The 27,920-nt window shown below is 37.5% G+C and overlaps 1 protein-coding gene and 1 long non-coding RNA gene across 6 annotated transcripts in view; one reads left to right on the forward strand and one right to left on the reverse strand.

Moving 5' to 3' along the window:
• wge (BAH domain and coiled-coil containing protein winged eye) overlaps positions 1–27,920 on the forward strand; it is a 360,478-nt gene that overhangs the window by 25,713 nt on the left and 306,845 nt on the right. The window lies entirely within an intron of this gene.
• LOC143303206 (uncharacterized) overlaps positions 4,592–27,920 on the reverse strand; it is a 52,682-nt gene continuing 29,353 nt past the window's right edge. Inside the window, exons 2-3 of the long non-coding RNA XR_013059295.1 lie at positions 5,734–5,856; positions 4,592–5,336 (exon numbers count right to left, since the gene is read on the reverse strand). This is a non-coding gene — a long non-coding RNA (uncharacterized LOC143303206). The remainder of the gene's footprint in view (positions 5,337–5,733; positions 5,857–27,920) is intronic.

A 27,920-nucleotide genomic window follows, 5' to 3' on the forward strand; every position in this document is an offset into this window, starting at 1 on the left:
GGTGCTCGGAGTGGTCCGAGAGTCGTACCGGAGACCGTGACGTAAGTCCCGTTTCCTGTTTGCCCTGATCGACCCGACTCCGGTACGACCGTCGACCTGCAGATTCTTTTTTTTCCATCGTTGTCGTCTCTCGATACCCATCTCCATATATATATATATTTATTTATCTATTTATTTATTTACAACAAACTAACTCGTCGAACAAGGAGCAGAGTGTCAACGATACGATAAAAAGGAAATTCAGTCGTTTAACAAACCACTAACAAGACCGTTTCAGTTTAATAACCACGAGTGGATCTCGAGTGGCACACTTCGATTTCGATGAGCTTTTGCAAGGTGATAGGAATATATATATATAAAATACGGTTTTAGATTTAGATGGTAAATAGCTTTGCTTCAATTTTGTCAAGTTCGTGATATTTCCAACGTTCTTCGCGAGCTCTTACGAAACGATAGCGGTTAAAATAAGAAAGTTGAGTAGAATGGAGATACGCGATTCGGAACGTAGGTAGCTAATCGCTTTTTGTTAAAAATAGTCAACATTTATAAGAGAAGTTTGTGAAATTTACGACTCTTTCTGCATTTTTGTGTCTGGTTTTTCATCCTTGTCCTATCGTGGTTATCCTAAGTTGGTTAACGATCGAAGTCGAAGTCGAAGCAACGGTATTCGTGATAAACGAGAGAGTTTTGTCAGTCGTAGAAGCTATGAACTTTAGGGTTAAGGTTGCAGTTTAAACGTATCATCTTCTCATTGCTATGTAAGTGCATTCTTTTGCATTTCTTAATCAAGTTACCACGGTCCATAGAGTTTTGGCGAGATGTTGGAAAAATTTCATCATGATGATGTGATATGACGATATGGCATACGTTGTTCGAAGTTTCTTTTACAGTTTACTTTTACAATTTTTATGTATATGAGGTGGGATAGGTCGTAGTGGTGTGTAAGATTTTTGTCTTCATCCGGGTTGGGGGAATTGATTTTCTTCCAACCATCCAGACCCCGTTCCCTTCTTCTCATCTAGGAATCATGAAAAACAGGATTGAGGTACAAGTGTTGTCCGTGATGATTGTAAATGCTGGCTGTAGATGTCGCTGCTGGGGCACTGCTATTTTTCTTCTAATTTAGATGCGTGGAAGAAAAATAGGAAAAAACTACAAGGCGCCGGGATTCGAACCCGGGTCACGAACGTTCGTAACCTAAGGCGCTAACCACTGCGCTACCATCGTCTGGTAGAAGTTAGTGTCGAGTGGCGGTATTTTGTTGTCGAGTGCCACCACAGGACCATGAGTGCCAGGATTCGAACTTGAGTCTGGAGCGTTCGAAACCAATCACGCTAATCACAGCGCTGCTATCGTCAGGGTAGAAACCGTTGGGAAATTTGCCGTCGAGTGTCGCTACATATATTTGAAACTTTGAAAAACACTTTGAATTTTGTAATAATTAGCGTAAAGTATATGTTTGAAGTTTTGCACAACACGGATGAGGAAAATTGAATCGGCACTGAATACCTTAAGATATCACCTGGAACTTAAGTCCAATTTGAAATGTGATACTTCTTAATCGTCATTGGCCATTAAAAATGAATGCATCGCACGTTAAATGCTGCGGCTTTAAATACGAAACGAAAGATATTCATTCTGCGTGACTGATTTTAATTTCATTCTTACTCGTGTCGCGTTGAAATTTCGTTAGTCCGTACTTAAAGTATGTGAAGAATCTTAATTAATTAAATTAGCGAGCGTTCAATTTCCGATGGAAGCCAGCCCTGTAATATAATTTCCAACGCTTATTCACCGACGCGATGGAAAAATTGAAATTCTATGTAGTTATCGCATTCCTGTTATTTACGGCGCCAGTATATCGTAATATCGTAACGAGCTTTCGCGAGAACTTCATTGAGAACGTTGAAGCTGCAGCGCGGTGATGTTAGCGTCGATCTCGAGAACTTCGTTTCGTAAATCAATCCGGCGTGAAAATAAACGGAAGATAAGGGAACGTGTGGGTTGCGACTCGAGATAGAGACTCGGCGGATTTTGCCAAGAGAAACGAATATTTGTCCTTTGAACGTGTATTAATTGCACGACTTGATGTATGAGAGTATTTCGAAATTTTTCTATTTTTTTCATATACACTATCGAGTCTAATGTGAGTCGAAAGTTGCTTGGTAGAATGTTGCTATCGAGAAAGATAAGCTTGCTTCTACCTACACGCATAGTGTACGCAATTTGGCAGGAAACATAGAACACATATTCGTACGAACCACTTACGAAATGATTTACGAGGCAGTTGTAGATAATTTTTCTCGAAATTTACAAAAACTTCCCGATCATTGTATTTAGCTGTTTTCGTTGCTTTCAGTTCCAGGAAAATTTCGTAGTTCGATCTATCGTTGATAATTATATTTCGTTTATGTCACAAGACTAACATAAATATATGGCAGCGGGCTTTTTTTTTTAATTCTTGTCAGACCAACGAAGCGATACTTCCCAAGACATCTCCTTTTTTGGATATTACCGAAATCTAGTAAAACGCCATTATAAGCGGGACCGCGTCTGTTATTTGAAAAATTACGTTTGATCTATTTTCTCTTCACATTTGGATATATCGTGTCAGTAGGCTATTTTTCGAAGAGAAATCCCGCTTTGGAAAAGCTAGCCAGCCCCTGTAAGACCAGGTTCCCAGCGGGATAAACAAATAGCTAGCCAGCCTGAAAATATATTTGTTCGATATAGTTTACAGGATATAAATCAAATAAAATAAATGCATTTAGTATACGATATGTATTATTTATATTAATACGAGTAAAGCGCAGATATAATAAATATACAACAATGCATCGAATGGTCAGTTTTTTAAGAAAGTGAAAAAAGCAAGAAATGTACATTTTTCAATTTGAGGTAAAAAGCTTCGTACGAAAGATTGTTAATTACTCGCTTATTTAGCAACGAGACAAATAATTTTCTTTGACAATTTATTTGATAATTCTTGGCTCTAGTTCCTGATATAACGTTATTTATCATTAAAAAAATTGTTACAATAACTTCAGAATCTCTGTGTAGAATCGTAACATTGATATTCTCGTATACTATAACTTTATTGAATAATTAGTCCATCCTAGTACATAATTTATATTTCTACAAATTTGACGAATATCTCAAAATTAACGATTCTTAATATGTGTCTTTTCTGTAGCAAACCGAGGATATCGCGTAAAGAAATTTTTATTAAACACGTACCTGTACAAAGAAATAGCTTCTTTAAAGCAAGATAAGAAATATATCAAGAATATATATAAACCTTGTAATCTCTCCTATCGATATATTTGTCATAACTATAATTTATAATTATTACCAATATCATCGATATTACGATAATATGATGTTACGATTTATTTATCCAAATGCATCGATGTCAGTGCAATTTGATCGAAAATTTTGGCGAATTAAAATTAAACTGAACAAGAGAGAGAGTTTACGGTATTTGGGTTACGAATGTTATAGACATTTGCCTGTTTCGATTTCGACACTGTCACGCAGTTCGACGTTCCATAAAATAAGAGACTTGCCATTTCACCAGTAGAACATTGTTTTTGAACCGTGTAGCCTCGTGTTGTTTCGTGTTGGTACAGGTAGAGAGGCGGCAACGATCGTACGACAAACTATCGGCATTCCAATCGTCAGTTTTTTCGATATGACTTGGAAGATACAGATATTTGGTAGAGAGATTACTTAATCCGGAATGGTGTAGTTTGGCGGTAGGCGTCCTTCGAACGCTACGTTCCATAGAAATTTATTGTTCCGCGCAAATTGTGACCGTGAGGTGAGGCCATTGGTCCGCTAACGTTGGAAAGTTCCTTACGTTTGCTCGTTTCTAGCCGCGCGCGTTGACGATAGAACAGAGCGTGACCATTGCTTTGTAAGACTTTCGACGATATTTGCACTCGTGCAAGACGATTCGAATATCTTGCCAGTTTTATTCGTCGATTTAAGCGGAGTTCAAACGATAGAGCGATCGCTAAAATGGCCAAACATTATGAAAAAATATCCACTTATCACGACACTTGATCTTCACTTTTTCTTTCTTTTTTTTTTTGGTAATTGTTCTGTATCCGATATAGTTGAAAGTGCGTTGCACGTACAGAATGCACAAGCCTATAGCGTCAATAATACCCAGTTTCTCTTGTAATTTTATTTTCGTCCTTCGTATTGGTTTCGTGGACTCCTCGTAACGATGTTTGTAAAACGTTTCCCCGCTTTGAAGCTTCCCATACGACGAAGCGAGTGATTTGTATTATTACGACGAATGTGATTTGCTTTTTCATTATAATCTTTTATAAGATACATTATTTAGTCTAAGCAACTGGATTTCACCTACGATCCACTGATTTTTGACAGGATGAATTTTGGGGAAATTGTAAGCCTCGTTGTACGTGTAGGTTTTCTTTCCGATTCAAGTATTTCGAATCCAATCGCAGTTATGAAAGAAAAAATGTTGGAGCGTAAAGAGCAGATTTTATATGAAAATAATTTTGTGTCAAATCAAAGGTACGAATGCAGTTGCATAAAGGCTTATACAAAACGATTTTTATACAAAACGACAGAGGCGAAGATCCTTTTTCTAAATTAATTGCATTGAACGATACGAATTATTTGAAACGATAGCTTTAGTATCGTTGCGCGATTTACGTTTGTTCGAACCTCGATATCTTCTTTTTCGAAGATTCGAAAAAAATCCGAGTTATAATTCGTTAGCCTATTTTTCATTTATGCAACTGCTGCTAAGTTATAGCCTCGGTTATAAAAGTTATACGTCGATTCGATAGTCTGCTGTCATTCAATACAATTTCTTCCTTGTAATACATACCTAGCTACTTGTTGAAAGCAGATACATAATTAGAGCAAAAGATCATGCGGCATGTTATCTTTTTCGACTCGTATAGGTATACATAAAACCAAAGCTGATTAATATTGCAGGGCACTTGTTATTGATTAGATAATCTCGTTGCGCGTCGTGAATACGAAATCGTTTTTTAGCATATTGAAGCAGGCAGCCGATGATAAATACGTTATCTATTTTATTTAAATTACCTATGGCAACTTGGTTTATTATCTTCGAACAGATGCGCTCTGAATACATTAAACAAATTTCTATGGCTTATAAATAATTGTATTATTTGTACTTTAGAAAGTTACTCCGTCGTGTGTTTAATTTCGAAACGATCGTTTGCATAAAAAGTATCGTTCGATATAAGTATGACAATATTTTGTTTGAAAGGGCAGAATTTTCATGTTAATATCGAGATTAAAGCAGCCACTTAACCCAGTTTTATTCGGCTCTGGAAATAAGGAAATTATATTTTAAGCCATCGTATCTACCTTTCTGTTTTAGTTAATGAATTTTTATACGGCATATGATACGAAATTCTTTCGTTGATAATGTCTACTTAATACCATGCAAATTGAACCGTAATTATTCCATACGAATTATATCAGACTTTTATTTATCAATAGGCTGCCGGGTTTTACATATTTATGGAAAATACGAGAAAAATATACACGATACGTAAGATATAATATTTAGTAGATAAAAAGATTCTCTACCTATATACCACATCTTTATTATATTTGTAAAAACATGATTTTGTACAAATATAATACTATTTTGTATAAATCTATTAATCATGTTAATCTAACTCAAGCGTTTGAAAGGAAAAATATTTCGTCGAGGAATACCTGTTTCATTGACTTTCCACGAGTGTGTTGGCTTGTTTCGAGTAACTTCAGCGTTTTAGAACTTTCGTCCAACTAAAATGTGACGCTAGTAAATTTAACGCCGCTATCTCTTCTTGAGCATCCCTGTAATTACAGCCATAATTAGACATATTACTAGGCGTTTCAACAAAGTTATAATCGACGAGATTAGAGTAAAGTAACTACTTTCGACTTTGAATACCGGTAGGAGTAATTAAAACATTCCGAATTTGATAAACCAACCAAACGAAATCGAACGTGTATAGCGATTTCGTGTAACCCTTGCGCGTTGCCAGCAACGCGTTTTTACGCGATCACCAGTTTCTTACACGATAATTTATTTACCGATAATATTAGCGAATCGATAAGTTACGAATTGTAGATAACAAGTTTCTTATCTACAATTTTCTAATTTTACCTTAAACGGAATAGTCGGGTGTCGCGCGAAATAATTTCTCCACATTAATCGCTTGTAATTTATAATTTATCGTTGATGTAATTATTCGCTAATAATATTAATGGAATTGCGCGCAGCAGGACCTATACGGCATTGTAAATTCGGAATTTGGTAATATTATTAAACGCCAACGTTGTTTATTATTATGCAAGAGGTGCTAACAATTAAATTTCCTGTTTCCTCGTTCTCTTTCTTCTTTTTAGTTTCTTTAAACGAGAACAACGTTTTATGTACAAACAGAGTCGGCGATACTCGAAATTGGAATTAAAGGGAGGAGGAAAGAGAGAGAGAGAGAGAGAGAGAGAAAGAGAAAGAGAGAGAAAGAGATGGACAGATATTGATGATCGGGAAGAATATATTTTCGGTTTTCAGTTTCCATGGATATCCGATCGCCTTCGTGCGGAAACAACCGGCCAGTAATTAGATTACACGCTAATTGATAAATAATTCCATTGTAAATGTATTACTTTTTAATCAATGGCCACTCGATATTACCGGCCCGTAAATTCATTGATCGTAATGAAATCGCAAATATTTATCGGGAAACGTATTCGTTGTAGCTTCGCCGCGAACCGTGTTTTCGCGCTGGTAGCTGCTATTCATAACTATTACACGATCGTGTATTTATCTTGAAACGCTAGATCAAATCGGAAGAACCAGAAGGGGAATAAATCCAGTTTTATAACGTAGAACCTAGTAATCGTTTTCGATTGCTTTGTTTTGCTTGAATCGATCAGATTAGCGGAAGGAAAAGAAAGTTACAAGATCTACCTGTGCAATTTTATTTCGTTGTTTCACTTGGCTAACGAGGGCAAACGCGTGAGCGATAGTAAAATCAGTATTTAATCAATTTTCACGATAGAATTCTTTGGTAGAATTTTTAATAAAACGTACGGCTGAGAAAGAGAACGAAAATAGACGAAGAAAATTCAGCGTATTATAATGTGCAGCATTCTATGTTGTACAGTCTCTGCTAATATCGTTCTAGTTGAAAATCGTGGAAACGAATTATCAGTTGAATTCGATTAAACACTAGAAATACCACATCAGTCAAAACGACTGGTTTTACAATTTTATTTTAAAATTCCTACTTCATGTTATATTTTTTCCCCCGCAGTGATGCAATGACTTTCGCAACGATAGCTAAAAGAATAATATAATGAATTTTATTTTGTTTTTTATGTATTCAAACTCAAAATAAATTTGTATTAAGGTTACTTATACCAATACCAGTCAAAATGACCGGTACTTGTCAAAGTGTAAAGGGATTATCGAACCCCAATTAACCAGTTTCCTCGTTTTGTACAACTTGCCACACGTTTCTAAAATTTGTACTGCGTATCATTCGATATGACGATATCAGTTATCAGGAAAATTCCGGATCGATCGCTAGATGCTAACACTAGAAACACCACGCCAGTCAAAATGACTGGCACTACAATTTTATAAATGTGTCAATCCTCATTTAGGGCTCCCGGATGGATTAATAATACCAAAAATGTACTACATAACATGAAATTTCTTCTGTAAGAATGTAATAAATCAATAAATATAAAAATATTCTATTATTACGTATCTTTGAAAGACCAGTTATTTTGACCGGTTTTGGTAGAAATAGCTTCGTGTTAACTATCGGTAGTTCTAGCGTTAATAGTGTTGACGAACGCGGATGAAATAACTGGACGCTGCGATAATTCGCAATTATATTTCTTCTTTTGTAGTCTTTCGTTCTCCGTCCTCCAATTTCGTCGTTCTTATTCGAAAAAGTAGTTTCAAACACGTGTACGGTATACTTGTACGAAATCTTCTTCGTCATTGATAAAGATTAGCCTCCAGTACGATGTTTTCCAACCATCCTCGAATCTTTACCATCTTTTCGTAATTATCGAACAACGTGCAACGTCATCCGCGTAAAAACCAACTCGTATTTGCATAAAGAAGTATTTTTAATAGGATTGCGTATTATTAGTCGCTAGTGGAAGTTGAATCGTAATCACCAAGCAAGTTAAGTTGGAGGGATTCGTTTCTGAGAGGAACGGCGAATTCCTCGAAAAGATATTATGGACGAGAAAAAGTGCATCGAAAGGAGGACGGTATATATAAACGTTCTGTATCTATGAAAAAGGTTAGTTTCAAGTTTCCACGAAACGTTCGATTGTCAGAAAGTTGTCGGGTAGTTTTCACGAAACGTTCGTTCGTTGAGTCGTTCGATCGTTGGATGTTAAAAACGCCTGTTTAATCTTGAAATTAAGCGAAAGATTTTAGCGTAAGATCGATTCACAACGTAATGTAGAATTGCTCTTCTATCAGAAACAAAGAGCGTAACTTCTACTATTAATAAATAATATAATAAACTATTATCAACAGGTAGCTTATGATCTTCGTCTTCATATTCACGTTCTGCGTATCCTCGTACCTTTAAATCTCTCGCAAATGCGTAAAAATCCGCAGTCTAACCTGTGGTGGAAATGCGTTTCCGAAGAGGAAAAAAGGAAATTCGGAGAGCGTTAAAAACTTTTTTTTTGGACCTTGGATGATTCTCTAAAGTTAAACACACGCGAGTTGCGTAAATGCTGCGCGACACCAGAAAGAGGATCGACAAATAATCGCGTTTCATTAACCCGACGCCGTCTCGGCGTAAGCGTAAATAATCGACAGTGGGCAAAGCATGCAAATAATCCGTGACTCGATTCACGTGGACGTGGGAAAGTGAACGAGCGATGGAAAAAGAACAGATAGGAAGCGGCTTGTCACTGGACGACAAACGACGTCGTCGTTCGATCCAGCTTAGAGGAAAATTGCTTTCCTGTCCCTTGAAAAAGTACATCGTGCTTTTTTCATAATAGATTGCGTTTCCATGTAGTACGTACGTACGTAAGTACGTTTTAATACGCGTGATACACCTGTCCATAAAAGTATTCGGACGTTTGTACGAACTTTTTACGAATAAATACATATTACGCGTGTGTGTTACAGGAAACGTTTTGAAAACGTTTATCACGATTATATCGATATGTATATCTATATACAGGGTGGTTGGTAATTGATGGTACAAGCGAAAGGGGGTGATTCTACGCGAAAAAGGAAGTCGAAAATATAGAATAAAAATTTCTTTTTTTAAATTTTTCCATCGAGACAACGATCTACAGTGAGATCCGTTATAACGTATAATTCAAATTCGATTTTCTGGAAAACAAAGCCTCGATATTTTCGACTTCTTTTTTCGCGTAGAATCACCCCCTTTCCGCTTGTACTGCCAGTTACCAACCACCCTGTATATGTCAGAGATGAAAGAACACCGGAGCCTTTGGACTTTTGGATAATCCCGCAACATTGTAATCTAGAGTCTACCATAGCTGTAATTAAACAATTGTAGTTATTCAATTCGATTATAATTGTTGGAGACTTGTGATAATGAGCTTGGGCTCGAGGCGACAGCCAGTCGCCGAACATAGCCGCGGTCACGGGATGAACGCTTTGTCTAACAAAGGTATGGAGTAATTCTATAGCTCTCCTTAAAAGAAATATTTGTTGCGGCACGCGACAGTAAACATTCCAACGGTTTCTGTCCCGTGGCTCGCCATACGCAGACCTACCCTATTCTTCGGGTATGATGGTTACCAGATGTCGACGCATCTCCACAGTACATGTTCAACTAGCCTGAGGGCCGTTATAAACATTAAGATCTAGTTACCTAAGGTCCTTCAAACAGACAAACAGTCTTTGTCCCAACTACAGGAAGATAGGGGAGATCTATTTTTCGAGGAACGACGCTTCCAGCTAGCAACCTTCCCTCAAGGACGGCTAGCATCCTTTTCTAGCCACCAACATGGAGATTGACCAATTAACAGCAACGTCAATTTCCCTCACTCTCCGAACGAAGGCTATCCTCGACGAATCCGATGATCTCGTGTCCTTAGACACACCCCATCATAGTTTTCCTCTGCAGCATCATCGCGACGGAAAGTCATTCTCTCGTGAGGTCTCATTAGCGAGTTACATAGCGTCTTTACGCTCGGTAAATATTTGACGTTTTAACAAAGAGGTAGTTTAGTAATACTTGTATCGTAGACAAGTAAATCGAGTCCAACTTAGACTTTGGAAGAAAGTACATTTGTTATCCCGTTGATCGCGGATTCGTTTTCAACCCTAAGACCATTGACATTAGTGTCTAATCACCGCGGTTACTCGTCAATTCTAGAATATCCACACTTGTACTAATAATCATATTTGCGCTAGTCAATGTCTTCTCTAATGCATAACAACAATGTGTAATCCTAATGAAGATTCGTTTCACGCCCCTAACCCTAATTCTAACGTAAACCCGACATATATATTTCGCAAAGATTATAAAAATACTTAAAGAATGGTCCCAATATTTCGTCAGATTATTTCGGCTTATTGGTTTTATTTGTTTAAGACGATTATTTATGCTGCATAGAAATTTTACTAAATGTACGTTTGCAGTAAATACATAGCAATTTCTATACACAGCTATCAGATATACTAGCTACTAGAATGTATTTGCGCGCCACTATATTTGTTACGGTATTTGCATAGTGATTAATTAGGTTCGAGTATATTAAATTTCGTATCATTTAATATACTCAACACAAATATAATTATACAAATGGAGTGTAGAATCCGACAAGAAAAAACGTTTCATTGGAAGATGAGGGTACGTGCAAATACTTTTTTCAGCCACTGAATATTTTCAGATTCATTTCGAATTTGGTCAATATGATCATGACAGTGGAGTTTCATTACGACGCTAATGGACTTTCAAAATGTTTTATGTAACACAAACAATATCTACATAAAACTCGTCTACAGTAAGTGCTCGTATGTGTACTCTCGTGAGCCATGGTACATCGAAGCGAAGCCTCGAGACGTTTGAACGTTCGATTCTGAAAACTAGATTCGACGGCTTTCCAACTTCCAAGCCGTGATGCGGTTTAACTGGTCGGTAAATATTAGGATTGTACGTTGGGGCGTTAATAGGGTTCAACTCCGAAATATTTCACACATCGTGGCCATGGAGCAATGCGTCGAGAATTCGTGAAAGACGAACAGGATGGAAAAGCGAAGGAAGAGTTTGTTGAAAGAAAAATTTTGACTATCGTTGTATCTATCGTTAAATCGACGTGTGAAACTGGCGTCTTTTTTAGCTTGTATTTTTTTCCATTGGTCCTTGTTATATCTAAAAGCGAACGTAAAGAAAGAAAGTAATCTTTCGTGTGTTCGGTTGCGAAGAAACCAAATAAAGTATTTAAATATATTTCTGTAGAATTTAATTTCAGGAATACGTGTTCTATTTCAAATCGACAATCGTTCGTCCAAGTGATTTCGCTTCAATATTAAAAAAAAAAAGTAACGTTGAGTTTGAAATATTAAGGTACTAAACGTATCGGAATTGAGGCACTTGTGGTTGAAATTTTAGTTGTTGCGTTAGGATTGCTTCTAGCTTGAATATAGTACGGTATTTGATAGAAATAAGATTCGATATCGATCGATTGTTCGTACTTTGACGCACGCTATTCGAAAGTACATAACACCATATAAAAAGATAGCGATTTATATAAAAAGCGTGATTTATATGGTAAATCAGAGATATGTATACGGTACAATTTTTTATACGCCCGAGTTTTCGTTTTGTAGGAAATAAATTTTGTAGTGGGCCGAGTGTGCGTGGACGTCACAAAAAACCAGAATAAATGGTCTGTGACACAAACCTACTATGTCTATAGGAACTGCAAAAATATCTACTATTTTTTGGTGTTTTTTAAATAAGCGTATAAAAAGCTTTTTATAATTGAAAAATAAATGGTTCACGCAAACGTTTAAAAAATTGAAAGATAAATCAAGTTCTTTCATTTTGGATATATTTTTTTACAGATTTCTAGGTAGAAATTTTCAAGACATTTTCCTACATTTTAGCAAGGTTAATAAGAGGCGATAGATTATAAATTTATAATAATTATTTCATTAAATATAATTATTTCATTATTAAATCATAATTATTTCATTATTAAAATAAGCGAGATTTGCGTAGTTATATGAAGCAAATACAATGAAATTAAATCGCTTGCTTTCGAATCGTACGTCGCATCTAAATACAAAATATATAAAATAAAATAGAGATGTAATAAAATGTCGAAGCGCAATTGTTCGTACGTTACATTTAAACGTAAAAGAGATCGATAACGCATAATAAAATATCAAAGCTCGATTGTTCATAAATTATACACCGACGTAACAGAGATCTATAATATGCAATAAAAAGGCCAAAGTTTAAGCAATTAATATTTTACGTATCGTCTTGTATTTAATTTAATCACTTTTCATAATGACCCTCTCGCAATTAAACCTGCTATTAGGTCTTCGTATTTGAATAATTCAGTTCTGCGCTCGTTTCAACAAATAAGATTTTTAATATCGCAACGGAAATTTTATCGTAAGATCGAGACAGGAAATCGCGCATATTAATAACGATTGTTTTATGTTTCTCTCGAACTTAAAGAAGTCGTTTAACGATACAAAAACGCGAATTTTGTCTGAATCAATCATCGTATCGAGCCTCGAACTACTAAACTCGTTAAACCGACGAGTTTTCTTTTTTTTTTTCCTTTTTCTGCAATCAAGAATACACAGGTGTTTTTACAAAATTAACTTTGACCCTTACGAAGCGTACATACTTATTTTACTTTCATCGTGTCGCTTTAATTATAATTATTTACACGTAACGCGCGTTTTACTTCTCTTACTTACTGGCAACTACTCTTTTTGCAACTACCAACGTCTAGATGTTTTTACAAAATTAATCTCAGCTTCTCTTGAACGTATACACCTATTTTTTACTTTCATCGTATCGTTTCAATCGCGATTGTTCGTACACGATACACGCCAGAACCTTGTTGCCCTAATATCAAATATCACCTGCGAAATTAATCTCATAAAATTATTTTTACCCTATATACGCTGTATTATTTCATCAAAAATTACTTTGACACGGTTTGATCTTCAGCCCGCGAACGCTACCTTGACACATTTTTAACCACGTACTTACACGTCTCTGTCTTCGTTTCATCCGCTAATGATCATTACGAGTAGATCCTAAATATACATATAGAAAGGGACAGGGGGGGGGGTTGGAGGGCGAGAAGAGGCGGAAAATAGGGTGTCGGATCGACGACGAACCGTGACATCGTCGCGTCGCATTCGTCGGACGCCTGTGTTCGTGGTTCGCCGCGGTGAGACGGCGTGTTAGCACGATGCCAAGAATCTAAATGCGTATTCTAAGTCCCAGCGTGTAGTCGGCCTTGACCCTCACGGGCGGAAGAGACACGCGACGTAACGCCGGAAAGTTCTACGCGCCGCGCCGCGCCGCGCCGCCCGCGCCGTCTTAAATCACCGATCCACGCCGAAAAACACCGACCTCGCGACTCTCGCTAGTTCTCCGTTCCCATTCGCTCCCTCGTAGATAGAACACGATGCTATCGCGCCTCTTTTGTTTCGATCACGTGCTTACCGACGACGCGTGCACTTTCAAACGTTCTTTTGCCACTTTAAAGTAGCGAAGTATGAAGGTGATGCGCGAGGTGTGCGTATTACGTTGTTGTTACGCGTATAGTCGCTTGAAACGGGTGAAGAAGTAGCGTAACTACGCGTTTAGAGTTTCTTGGTCAAATAGACGTGTACTTTTTGTCTTTTTCCTTTTTTCTTTTTTTTGGAGGTTTCTAAGACGCGCGTTTTCGTTTCACTTTTTATAAGACAAAATATTTCGGTGCTTTCTCCCTGTATATTTGGAATTTTTCGTGGCCTTCTCGAGTATTTTTCAGATCTTTCGTAGTATATTTGGAACTTTCCAAGGTACATTTCCTTGCAGATGTATTTTTGGGATCTACCGAAGCTTTCAATTCTGCTGAATGATTATGTGAGACTGTCCGTTACTTGGATTTCCCGCGTCAGTTATTCTTATCTATATGGAATATTATATTGCACGTAAATAATCAAAAAAGAAATGTCTCAATATCAATTTCATATGCGTACATACATATGTATGTACCTTGGATAAAAATTAATAGACTGTATTCTGATATCAACGTTAGGAAGCAACAGTAATACACCGCGTATCATAACCATAAAGCTACCACAAAACATTTGATCTTTCGTAATAGCGCGCGATAAGGAATAAAGTACGCCCTGTTCGGAAAGAACGCAGATGATATTCATTGGAAAAAAAAATTTTTTTTTTATTTGGAAGAATTTTACAATCAATTCTCATTGAGAATTATGTTTAATGTCTTTTTAGCCTGCGGATCTGGTCCGTCGTGTCAATTGAGCAACTAATGGGTTTTGGTAATTGTTAAAACTCTTATGTTATATCTATTACTAAACTTGGATATTTCTTCTTTAACTGTAGGTATCTTGAGGTCGCGATGTATTGTTTCGTTGGTAACATACCAAGGTGCATCTATTAAGGATCTTAGAGTTTTTGATTGGAATCGTTGAAGAATTTCTATGTTGGAATTACTCGTTGTTCCCCATAGTTGGATCCCATAGGTCCAAACAGGATTTAATATGGCTTTATATTTTACTTTGCACGCTTAAGCATTGGAAAAATGGAAAGACGTTTTTGTAGGTAGTATCGGAATACTTAGGCTGTAGATGTCGCTGCTGGGTACACGGCCGCTTTTCTTCTCATTTTTGTATCGTGGAAGAAAAATCGGACCTCTAGTCGCCGGGATTCGAACCCGGGTTCCGAACGTTCGTAACCTAAGGCGCTAACCACTGCGCTGCCGTCGTCCGGCACTAGTTAGTGTCGAGTGGTGGCATTTGCTATCGAGTGCCGCCACAGGCCTTTGTTTCCACGATACTGCACATTTATGAAAAAGTTCGTTTAAAACTAGTTTATTCCTCTGCGATTATAGCAACATACTTGTGTAACCAGCCCAAAAGAATATTTTATTACAGAAAGATTGCACTTAGGATACAATGATCAGGATGTGACTGTAACAAAAATTGTTGTAATTTTAACTATTCGATTCTGCATACTATTCCCAATTCGTCGTACCGTGTCTCCTATTTTGCAACTACGTAATCATCAGAAATTTTATGTTAGTTTTATAAACACTAAATGTATTTGTAATTCTTTGTAATTAAAAGTTCCATACCCGATTACGATATTAAATGCACTTCATATTTAGTATCTTAACACAACGTATCTGTTCGTAATTTCTCGTCGAATGTGTTCGCTTCGAATAACGTAGATTCCCATCGTCCTAATGCTTAATACGCCAATACGTACATACGTATATATCAACGGAGGCCAACAATTTCTCCTTGGAACACGATTATCGGCACGCTTTATCTCAATGACGCCGACACGATTGAGAGCATTTGGGAACCACTGGCCCATCCCCTAACCGCTTGTGGCCTGGCTGGCCGTCAATCATTTAAGGGACATGTTGGCTCCCTTCCTGGGGACCTCGCTCTCTCCTTCGATCGTTCCCTATAATAATCTCCATTCCTCCCTTTGACTTTCTCGGAATGTCAGATACCCGCGGGACAGCCGATCTTACGCACGTTTGAAGTTACGGTAATAGAACCTCCTTCTGTCTAAGGACAATAAAGACGATAACAAGTTATAATAATTACTTGAAACTATGTTTATCCGTCAGTTTATTGTCCGCCTTTCTCTTTCGTATTTGCTCGTTTATCCAATTTTTGTCATCGGGATAATTTTCGGTCGTTTCGTTCCTTAATCCTTTCGCTCGACCGTTGTACAAAAGTACGCGTTGGGTTAGGCGCTAGATCTTGCAGTTTAGTATCCCGTGGATTTGATATTCTTGAAACTGAAAACGATTTTGTGCGGTTTCTCTACAAGTCGAAGCAGTCTTTGTTAACAAGGAACGGAGAGATTCCTTTACAAAATGATTAACTGACAGATGCGCCCTGCGCAATGACAGGCTAAATCGTATCGATCGATGGAAATCCTGAACTCGCGCGAGGCAATGTTTCAAGATATACTAAAATATATAGAGACTGTTTGCAAGAGTTATTGATAAGAATTGCGGGAAAATAACGAATTAACTGTTATTCGTTGGTCCCATAATATTCTACTATCTCACCTGTAAATAAATATGTCGGAGGCAGGTTGACATTTTGGGGCGTTCTAAGAACCTCTACTTACTTTACCGTCGCGAATGTAGTCAATCTTTATCAGTACGAATGTGGACACTACCAGAGGCTACGAGTAATGGTAATAGGATGGTCGAGATGATGGTGACAACGAATTCAGGTTCGATAACGAATCCACGGTCCACGGGAGGACTCGTATCAACGTGCTACTCGATTCGGGTAACTTCCCGATAACTCAATCGGCAATTCGTCCAACGACTCACTAACTAACTGACTAGCTCTAACTCTCACTCTAACTCTGTCATCCAAAAGAGGTTGCCCTTATATACTCCTGTCCCCGCTTCTCGGGTTAATCTTTGTTTTAAGGAGAGCCATATAATCATTTCATACCTCTATCACGAGGTCCCTTTCGTGACCGTGGCTACGTCCGGTGACCTGCCATGTCACTTCGAGCCCAAACCCATCGTCATAAAGTCAGATTGCAACATTAAGACTATTTCTTATTCATATTACTTAAGAGCGGCTATAGTAAAAATCTGGACTAGTGTATTGAGGTTTTTCCCAACATTCTGGACGGGAAATCCCGCTGTCTTTCCCTCTCCGACAAATATTATGATAAGAAAGTTAGTAACATAGACATCGCGGTCGTACGTAGATCAGATATAGTTGAAAAAGAATATAATTGAATTATACATAATCGGTAAGGTTATTGTAACATCGAGCACGTGTTTGGATTTCCTACAGCGTAACATTCTGTACGAGATTTTCATTCTTAAGGCTTTTAATAATCTCCGAACGATTATTCGTCCAAGTTTCCAGAATTTCTTGTCAGTGCCTTTAAGTATCCATGAACCTGGATGTACATAAGCCGTAAACCATACTTGGAAAGTTAAGGTAGAGTTGTATTATATAGTTCCATAGAGACACCAGGTATACGCATAGTCTCGAAGCACGTTCCAAGGATAATAAATACAAAGTGGAGGAGATATAAATCGAAATATCCCAGTTTAAGCTCTTGGCCTTTGTGTCCGAGGGTCTCGAGGATCGTACGAAAATGCTCGCAGTAGAACATAAGTTGTTCTATCTAAAATCCTAAGTAAATCCGAGTTCCCTGCTAATTTGCTTTGTTCCTTTTTCCTGTTCTTCTGCCTGGACTGGAAGGTTGCGTTGCTTCGGTTACCGGACGCCCTTTAACCATCTTCGACTGTGTTTTAATAACGTGCAGCGTTACCATCCTTTTTCCTGCACCGGTGGTCTTAGTCCATTTGATTTTCCATTTGCTTCACAGGTTCTCAAGTTTTCTTGCGTTCTTTTTAGATTATGACAAGGCGATATTTTTGATAGTAGTAAATTGCACGCTGCTACGAACAGTATCTGACGTTGTTTTCTCAGCAAACTGAGTTAACTGCAGATACCCGTATTGCTGAAATACTGCTGTAGAAACATGGACGAATTTATTGTGTTTGCTCGTAGACAATGTTTCATTTGGAACTGACGGTGGACGATTGGGTCGGCTGAATTAAACTTGATTATTTAATGGAATGGAATTCTTCAAACGGGGAGTCTTTTTCAGCTTTTTGCAGCTTCCTTTTTATTACGAAACATAGGTTTGCAGGATTATATTAATATTAGATATGGATCTTAGAATCTTAAGATTTGCGGATCAGAGGTTTTCTTATAGTTCGGCTATGGTGGTATATTTCGAGAATCTAGTACATTTGTTTGTTATCTTTTATATTTATTTATATTTAATACATTTATTTAGTTATTTTTGTATATTTAGAGAATTTACCTATGGAGCGTTGTATATGACGTGAAATAATAGTTCTAAGATGATTAGGGGCGGAAAATGGTACTTTAAACGACTGCCACTATTCGTCTTGTCCTATCGACGACAGACAGGAATATCAAATGTATGAACTTGATCTGTACGAATATCATTAACGTCCTTGCTAAAATAAAACCAAAATTGTATTTATAAGAACGAAGCCGCTGCAGACATTCGCATAATTCTAACGATAAAGACCAATTCTCGTTTTTCTTATCATTTCCGTAAAATGTCACAAATTACAAAGGCTGGATGTCGTACGATCGACACTTGTTCAGTTTTGAAGTATAAGAGGATTCGCATCGTCGTCTAACCTTACACCGACTGACAATCGACTTTAGCGGCACGTAGACTAAAACAAAATCCACTAATTAAAATGTCAACTAATCGAAAATACAGCGACCCTCCGGTGTTACCCAATATCCTAACGCGATAGGATTAAGCGCGCACAAAATTTAGTACAAAACGTCCTTCACCAAAATCCGATACGCTACGTATCACGCTCGCAAACCTACCAAGACCCTAGCAGAGGATCCCGAAAATTCGATGATCATCTTCCAACTCCGAAATCTCTGTCTCGATGTAGCGTTTCTGGAAACTTATCGCCAGCGTGTGCGGCAATCCGCGGCAAGTGTCAGGCCGCGACCGTCTAGTCTCATTAACTTGCAACTAACGTCGAAGCAATTAATCTGAAATCTCGTTGGCCGGGGAAAGGGAGAAGGGGGGCGGGTTGGGAGAAAGAGGAAGACGGATGGAGAAGAAAGGAAGAGAGGAGGAGGAAGAGCCGATGAAGCTCTTGTAGCGATGGTCCGAGGGATCTTGGTCTTCTCGATTATATAGCGGATCTTAACGGACCAACTCGGAGAAGGATGGCGTAAGAGAGTAGGCAGAAATACGAGGAAGAGAGAGAGAAAAAGAGAGAGAGAGGCATTAACGCGAAGGGGATGGTTCGATGCAATAGTTCGAGGATGATAGAGAGAGAGAGGGAAAGAGAGAGATAGAGAGTCGTTAACTACTTGAAAATGAACTTCTCCCGCTCTTCCACGACGATGCCTCTTCCATCGTGACACACGGCTGATTGTCTCCCTTAAGAAACCAACAGCCACCACCTCGCGATGAACGAGCTAGTGCGACGAACGTGATAGGAAATGAGAAAGAGAACGCGAATGGTAACGAAGTTCGGGTCAAAGGGCGCGAGGGGGATGCTGGTCTGGCGGGTGAAGTTCCCGTCTGAATGAAAGAGCACCGAGTGTGAACACGGATCGGACTCGCTACAGATAGGCGCGTTCGTATCTTTTGAACGTTGACGCTTGTGTGACGCGGCGGAGCTTCATCTTCAGTCTCGGATTGCGTGTTCGCATCGACCATCGTGTTAAAGGTGTTGGTTGAAGCGTGTATCGTAGCAGGGTGGTTTGTCGAAGTTTGGAAGTTGGATAATTATGCAGCAGCTGCAGGAAGTATTCGTTTTGCAATGAGGTATCTTTTTATCAGCTCTTGTCATTTATATGTCGCGCGTATGTAGATATCTCATTTTTGAAGTATCAAAGTTTCGTGGTCGTACGAGAACAGTACTACGATACGATACGATATCTACGATTGGGAGTAATTAATTAGTACATAAATGATAACAAATAGTACGCGTGGGAAAATGTCTTCGTTTACTAGAAAATTAGTATGCGCATTCATCAACTATATTGCGAGTTTATGAATGAATGCATTCGACGTATCAAAGTCTATTAAATATGGATTACATAGAACCGTAATAAATCTACAGATTCCCACATTCTTCGATGCCTGTCGCTCGTTTCTCTGTCAATCGCTTTCGAGCAGAGTTCTAGCATAATTGACACAAACACTACGAAAAGATTTTTTTAAGTTTTCAGCGCGCACTCGGATAAAAAGTTGCAAAAAGAGAACTGTGCTATTTTCTTCGCCGTTTCGACCAGTCGTAATTTTTTCAAAACTGCCTTCGCGCGTCGTCTGGTTAGCTAATGTTTCTAATTACTCAGAGAAGCTCAAGCCGTACAGTCCAGTTTTTAAAATATTTTTATTCTGTTTTAAATGGTGTTCAAATACCTCCGCGAGTAGTTGTATGCAATATCGTATACGACGTTGTTTGCTTGTTATTTATTAAGAGAATATTTAAGAGAAGCGTTTCTTTTGTTTAAAATCCTCGTACGAATGGTACCTGTAATACTTATATCGTTAAAAGTTGAAGATTAAAAGGAATAAAGCGATGCCAATATAATGAAAAAGTATAGCAAGTAACAAATCAGTGATATTTACTGTTTCCAAATTCGTGGAATATCATTTCATACGAATCTATTAGAATCGGACCTACTTCTGGCAGAGATCAGTTGGAAATAAACTAAACGAAACACAATCTTCGAATCTATTTAAAAAGATCAAGATGAATCATAAAATCATTTGAAGAACACAATTTCCCGACTTAATAATTTCTCATTGTTCGCTGATTTTCTTCGCGCAAATCAACGATCTAAAAAAATCTCGTTCCGCGATAAATTTCTTCGCCGCCTTTCGATTAGAATCGCTTCAACAGTAGAAAAGTTTCAACTAATCTCGCGGAAACGCGTCATCCAAGTGATGCAATAGCCATCGTCGTCGTCGTCATCAATCATCACCGTCACGGTGTTTTTCATAATATCGCATTACGTGCAAGCGTTTAGCGTACTCCAACGTGCAGAGGGAAATTTTCTTTATCACGAAATCTCGACCAGGCATTGCAGCAGGACTCGCTCTGGAAAATGAAAACGAGGAAATAAAACCGATAAATAGAAGCGAAGTGGAGATGAAGCCGTGCATCTTGTATTTACCGCGGTTCCAACTCGTTTTCATCCTAATGAAGAAAAACTCGCCGTACAACGACAAATAACAGGGAAAAACCGCAGATACCGAATTCCCAGCCGATGCGTACTCGTTGTATGGTTCGAGTTATCGCGAGGTTATTCAAAGATACGGGCCGTAAAACACTGAATAAATCCTTATTCATTAATTCCATTAACCAGAAGCCAGGTTCAGAAGCGAGGGAATAAAAGGAAGCCGGTGGAACGGGGCCAACCGATATAATTGCACGTTGTGTATTCGAAACGATGAACCTGTTCCTTCTTTATATCGCGTTGGTATATAAGGTGTAATGACGGATATCGTGGTGTCGTGCATACGTGTGTATTTTATTGGCTAGAGAAGACGCAACGATTTCGTTCGTTGCACGTTCGTCATACGTGAACAGGAATATTATGGTGATCGAATGTTATGGCTCGATCGCTACTCCATCGTTTTGTGCGCAGCTGTAGAGGATGGCGATTCGTCAAACCTTTTTCTCTTTCTCAAAATCTTCATAATCGAATCAATTCAAAATTTTCGAAAATGGTCAAGATCTTTGGGATTTTGTAATGGAAGATTTCGTACTTGACGATAATTCTTCGGATAATTTGAAACGCGCCAGCAACGATACTAAGGAATTCTACTTCGGCGCAGTGTTTCATTCTCATTTTTTTAATTCGAAGATGGTATCCCACTGGGGGTAGCCATCCACATGCTATATTGCTATATCACTAAGCTATAATATTTTACCAAATGTCCTACTGGACAAATTGTAAAATGTAAATAAGTAAATAATAAAAAAAAATTCTTATTTTTCGTAGTCTAAGGAGAGGAAGCGAAAACATGTTATATATTCGTATATATTTCTTGTTAATTTAGACGATCGATTACTTGTACTTTATATTGGGTTGGCAACTAAGTGATTGCGGATTTTGTCATTACCATCTAATAACAAAATCTGCAGTCACTTAGTTGCCAACCCAATAGATGCGCGTTAGTCTTCATCCAGCAATTATTATTTATCTGTACATCGTTCTTCTGGTACGAGCTATTATCGTGTCATCTTTTAAATTTGAAAATATCGTTCTACATAGAGTTTGTGATACGTTTGTATATATTTCGTAGGACGTTGAGAAGTTTTACGAAGCCTGATATAAAATATAAGCATTCGTTAAAAGTTACTAATACGTTGAACGGATTTAGCAATTTTATAAAATTCACGGAAAATGCAAATGTCTTATAATTTTCTCGTGCAGCTTATCCTCCATTCGCTTCATCCTTGATCTAAGGTCGCCTTTTCGAACACGCCAACTTTCTCGCACGTACACGTGCGCGCATTACGTCGCATTACGTCGATAGTAAAATTTTATGTCCATTGCGGATTTCTAGACGAATATTTAATCCAGGACACCTGATGGGTATCGTATTTGCATCGCAAATCCGAAATAAAAGATAACGTTTCGGGTTCTTAGAGCTTAGCTTTATTCTTACGACTCTGCCGCATACTGATTGGAGCAATTAGGGACATGCCTATTCGAACAGTCGTATTTCTTGGGAACGTATCTAACAGTTTTGCAATTCTGGTTCCAGATTTAATATATTCACGCGCACGTTACATCGGTTCAATTATTTAAGCGAAGATTTAAGCTATTTTTCTGTAACAAAACGATGTGGAAAGGCAAGCGAGTCGCCCTTGGAATTTTTATATTACCGTCTCATTTTCGTTCACGTTTCAGTAAACGTAAAAAACTTTCAATAAGAAGAAAAATGACGAACAAAGGCTTCCAGAAACCTGGAGAAAATTGTTACGCACGAAAGTTTCGTGTGAAAGTTGCGAAGAAATTTTTCAACGATAGAAAAATACGATTACTGATTCTTATAAAATTCCTAGACAGAGAACAATTTTGATTCTCGACATAGCAATGTAATAATAGAATAATAGAAGATCCTCCAAGTTTCTAAATAACTATATCCATGTATTTTATTAACTTTGCTGCGTTCTTTCGCTAATTTTCCCTCTAAATGTATTTTTCTAACGTTAAAAATATCTGAGATCGGAGCAGAACGCGAAAGAATTTGAAATGCTGCAGTACGATTGAACCAAAGAACGTTTCTGGTCGAAGTTCAAGAGGAATTCCGAAATTCCAAGGGTGAATCGTGTTTCAACAACAGCGAATATGTTTCAAGTTTAAACGAGCCGCGTTATCAGTGAAAAGATCGATCTGTTACGCAATTCCGATATATCGTTCGCACAACGATAGTTTACCATAAGAAACGCGATGCACGTGTCTTATTTTTATTTTCTGTAACTGGCTTCATCTTCGAAATCCTGTAACAACGCTATCCTATAATCCTATGATCGATTCTGTTTGAAAATTATAGTTACGCTATGCGGAAGGAAAATCTTTCGTACTTATATACTTGCAACAGAACTTTGGTGAATTATTACTTATGGTCGTAAGCTATTCGCCAGGCTCTTTCACTGAAAGAAGAGTATTAGCTTTCTCCCGAGATTTTATTTGCGAGCGCACAGCTTCTACTTATTAAGGATAGATATGTTCGAAGTCAGTATATCAAATGAATTTTACTACGCGTGTCGTAATAGAATATTACAAGCTTCCAAGGATGACTATTACCCGTAGTATATAGCGAGTATTCCACGTTATGTTACTAAAGTTACCCTTAGTAGACGAAGGGTTAATTTGATATTCGTTACGTAATAAATATGTTACTGCCTTACGTATTTAAAATCGTTTATCAAAAGTTAGTTTGGAAATTACTTGTTGTACTTGTTAAATAAATCAGACAATGTAGTTTCTTTTACAAAGCAATTACACTTACGCTCTAATAAATGAAAAATTACTGAATTTGTTTCTTTGTTCGTTTATGAAAAATTGCCACGAGCTCTAATCTTGTAATTTCTTGCACGAATTTTAAACTCGTCTTGTACCGTTTTATTTTCTTAATTCAAGCAGGTTAATTTGTCCACGAAACGTGTATAATTTCTGTACCAATTTCAATTTCGTTATACCTGTGATAGAATTCCGTTCGTACGAATTTCACTTTATTAGAACAAAATTTTAGTTAACGTTCGATTCGTTGAGCTGCCGCCGATCGAGCCCATTTGGTCGAATACGAATTCCTGTTATTTGAACGAGAAATTGTGAATAATGGGGAAAAATTAGGGAACTCCAATTATATCAACTCCGGTTATATGAATTATTTGTTCTTCGATGGATTTCGAATAAATGAAATTCTACCGTATTTATAAAATCTTTCTTTCATGAAATTACCAAAACGGTTCGTTATTTCAAGCTTCAGAACGTAATTATTGCGAGATTGCGGATTTTGTCATTAGATGATATTGACAAAATCCACGATCACTTAGTTGCCAACCCAATATTTATAATTCAACTTTAATCCAGCAACTATCGATAATATTCTTCGTTTAATATTTTTATAAGATTGCTAGATGGAAATCAATTATGCTTTGCAATTCTTTATTCTCTGTTTATGTCTTTGGAAATATACAATGACACGATGGTGGAAGTCTTCAAGTAGCTATATATATATATATATTCGTACATATTAAATAAAAGTTTAAAGTTGCATAATACCGCAACGATTTCCGTAATCCACTTAAGGTTAAGGCTTAAAATGTTTGCAGTACGCCGAGGAGGTTTAGTTCTCTACGAAATCCTCTCAAACGCGTATTAAAACCGACTTTTCGCTCCAATTCGTGCATGCAGTTGGCCGCGTCTCGTTACGACACGCGTGCGGTTTTGCTGGGATCGTGCGTCTTCGCGTGCAACGCGCGGGAAACAAGAAATTAAAAAATCGTTACACGACGGGCTTCGTTTTGACCGCAACTTAAACGTCCATAATTAAGTATTATTCTTGAAAATTGTTGCCCTGTTTAAAACCTGGTTGCCCGTTTTACGTTCGTTTCGCCTTGATTCCTCTTCCTTCTTTCTCTGTTTTTATCTCCTTTTTCATTTTGTTCTTTCGTTTCTCGTTACGATGCTAATGAAATCTCAAAATGCTTTTTCGCAGAGCATGCAATGTACGCATAAAAGTTCTCTATAATAAGTGTCGGAAACACCTTCGCGAGCCGCGGCAAGCCACTTTTTAATTTCCTAATTAATTTGTCCAGCCTCCGTTTCTATTTTTCATTCGAAGTCGTATATTAAAAAAGTCCGAATTAAATCCGATCTCAGGTGTTTCATGAATTAGAATATCTTATCCGAAGCATTTAATTAATTACTAGAATAAATTTTCTGCCTGTGTATTTGCGCTATATGTATGTAATTATATAATAGTTACACTAGTTCGCGAAACCATCGGAACTACCACCGCGGCCAATTTTTATGAACCTGTTATTCTCGTTATACGAAACATTTTGAAATTTGCCGCAAGATTCTCACGATTACATTGATAAAAGGAAGCAATCTTGAAACGTATGCAAAAGTCACTACATCTTTACTGCAAACAGGCTTTTTATAAAAAATTAATATACGACAATAGTGGTATTGTACTTGTAATTTTTATTAAACATGCTCTCGCTAAATATTACGGCTCACTAATATAGCGAATATCCATCAAATTGTGCAAATCTTTCGACGATCCTTGCGATATCACCTATTGACAAAGTCCGCAATCACTTAGTTGCCAACTCAATAAATATCTTCCAACTTCCATCTACGATTTTCAGATTCGTTTCAAATGTTCCTGTCGAGAATTGCGGATTTTAATCGCCGAAATAGAAGTAAAGGAACACTGAGATTACACTTAGAATTTATATTAAAATAGTTTCAGATTTATTTAACAAATGATTTGCAGGATCTTCGTCGATTAGCATTTGCACTCGTCTCAGCACTCTCTTTGTCTCACCATCTTCTATACCACACTGCCAACGAAACAGACGCTGTTCACACACATACTTCCATACACTTATACACTCATACGTGTGTCATTAATACGCGGCTAATATAGTGTAACACACAAAATTATACATATCTCTATAGTTCCAGTATAGTGTCACGAAACTTAAGGGTTGGTTGATAAAATAAAATAGCTGAGTCGTAACACAACTATTAATTTTGTTTGAATTAAACTTTATTATGAATTCAGCAATCACAATATAATACACACTGAATTAAATTAAATTAAATTAAATTAAATCTCAATTCACTCCAACCACGTTATGTAAGACTTACAATGATACGTTAAGTACGCGACTGTTATAAGGGTAGAGACCGGTAAAAATATGTTGACTATTCTAAGGATACAGAATAAGTAAGTCTTGCTGACGATACTGTGTCTGAGGAAGGCTAGGGGTGGGTGTGTCTAAGGACACGGGACTATCGGATTTGTTTTTTTTTTTTTTAATATTTATTAAAATTACAATCAATTCTCGCGTTGAGAAATCGGATTTGTTCATGATAATTTTGGTTAAGGAAGTGAGGGCAGTAGACACCGTCTCCGATTGGTAATAAGACGGTTGGTGGACCAGGAAGAGTTTTAGCCGCCCTCGCCAGAAAATTGCTAACGGAACATACCAGATGTGAAGAAAACCAACTTTCTATGCCAACACGTGGTAGACAATAGACGTAAAGGAAATCTAAGACAAGAAATACTCGCTTGGTCCGAAGGACCTTAACTATGAAAATTCCAAGACCCCTGGTGAGTACTTAAAACTATTGAGGGTACCCGCCAAGGATGTGCAAACATCTGGGTGCCATCCTGTCCGCAGTGTGTGGCCTGGTCTCTGATGTGAATTGACGTTACAATAGCGACGATAGTCGCGTGTCATTACGACGCTAATAAAATACTAAAATCTTTGGTGTAACGCATTCGTAATGATCTTCTATGAGTATTCAAATACTCTGGCGACTTACTGTATAACAGTCCGTTACGAGGCAGTAGCTAGATATATTAAATATCGAACGAAGAGAAACAAAGATGGCAAATAGGAGATGATAAAAGTTCAGTTTCGAAGTGATAGCTGGGACATTTTAAACTAAGAACAGGAGTATTGCACGTCGAATGTTTCGAATTTCAGCGGAACGAAATTTACCGGACACAAAAGACGTTTTCCGATTGTGATAACGGTGCGCTCTTTTATTGGATTTATCTGGCTCTATCGGGTTTTGAAATGTTTCGTTGGTTTTTGACATGCTTTATCGAGTTCCGCTGTAATCGGCGGTTTCGACCGGTCGTTCCGGCCACGGTGCACCTTTAAACGACTAGAGAGCTATCGGTCTTCTATACGGAAACCGAAAAATTGGAAATCGTCAAGCAACGCCAGGCTGAATGTGCGGAATTCTAATTAACGAACTTTTAATAATCAACGATCGGTCGATACTAGTAATTAGAGGATGCATATTGTTCGTGAAAATCGATTAATTAATTAAGTTATTATCGTCGAGTAAGAGATGTTTAAACGTTTAGAAAATTTGCTGAAGAATTCATCGACTTGCTATTAGTTGTCGTTTGGACGATAATTGCGATTCAAATATAAAAGTCGTATGAAAGTTGAATTAAGTATTATTGTCGAAATAAAAGTCTACTCGAATAATTGTTCAAGTAAAATTTGCATTAGTTTTGTTACATACTTTATCGTAGATAACACTGTTTAAATAATAACGCATTTGGCAAATGAGTTATTTCAGTGTCTGTTGTTTTATTTGATATACCGGTATTCGTCGTTTCGATCTCACCCGGAAGATATAAAAATGCTTATTTATGGCGCAGAAAATTTATGCCCACCCCCAGAATATTTCCATGTCTCCGTCTAGTTACATTCGTTTTATTGTCTTTTAATATTCGCGTTGCTTGATCCGATGAAATGTTCGGATTCGTATCAACAGATATTTATCCTCTGTTATGTTCTATAATTAA

This window comes from Bombus vancouverensis, chromosome 1, assembly GCF_051014615.1.
Source record: "Bombus vancouverensis nearcticus chromosome 1, iyBomVanc1_principal, whole genome shotgun sequence".
Taxonomy (NCBI): Eukaryota; Metazoa; Arthropoda; class Insecta; order Hymenoptera; family Apidae; genus Bombus; species Bombus vancouverensis.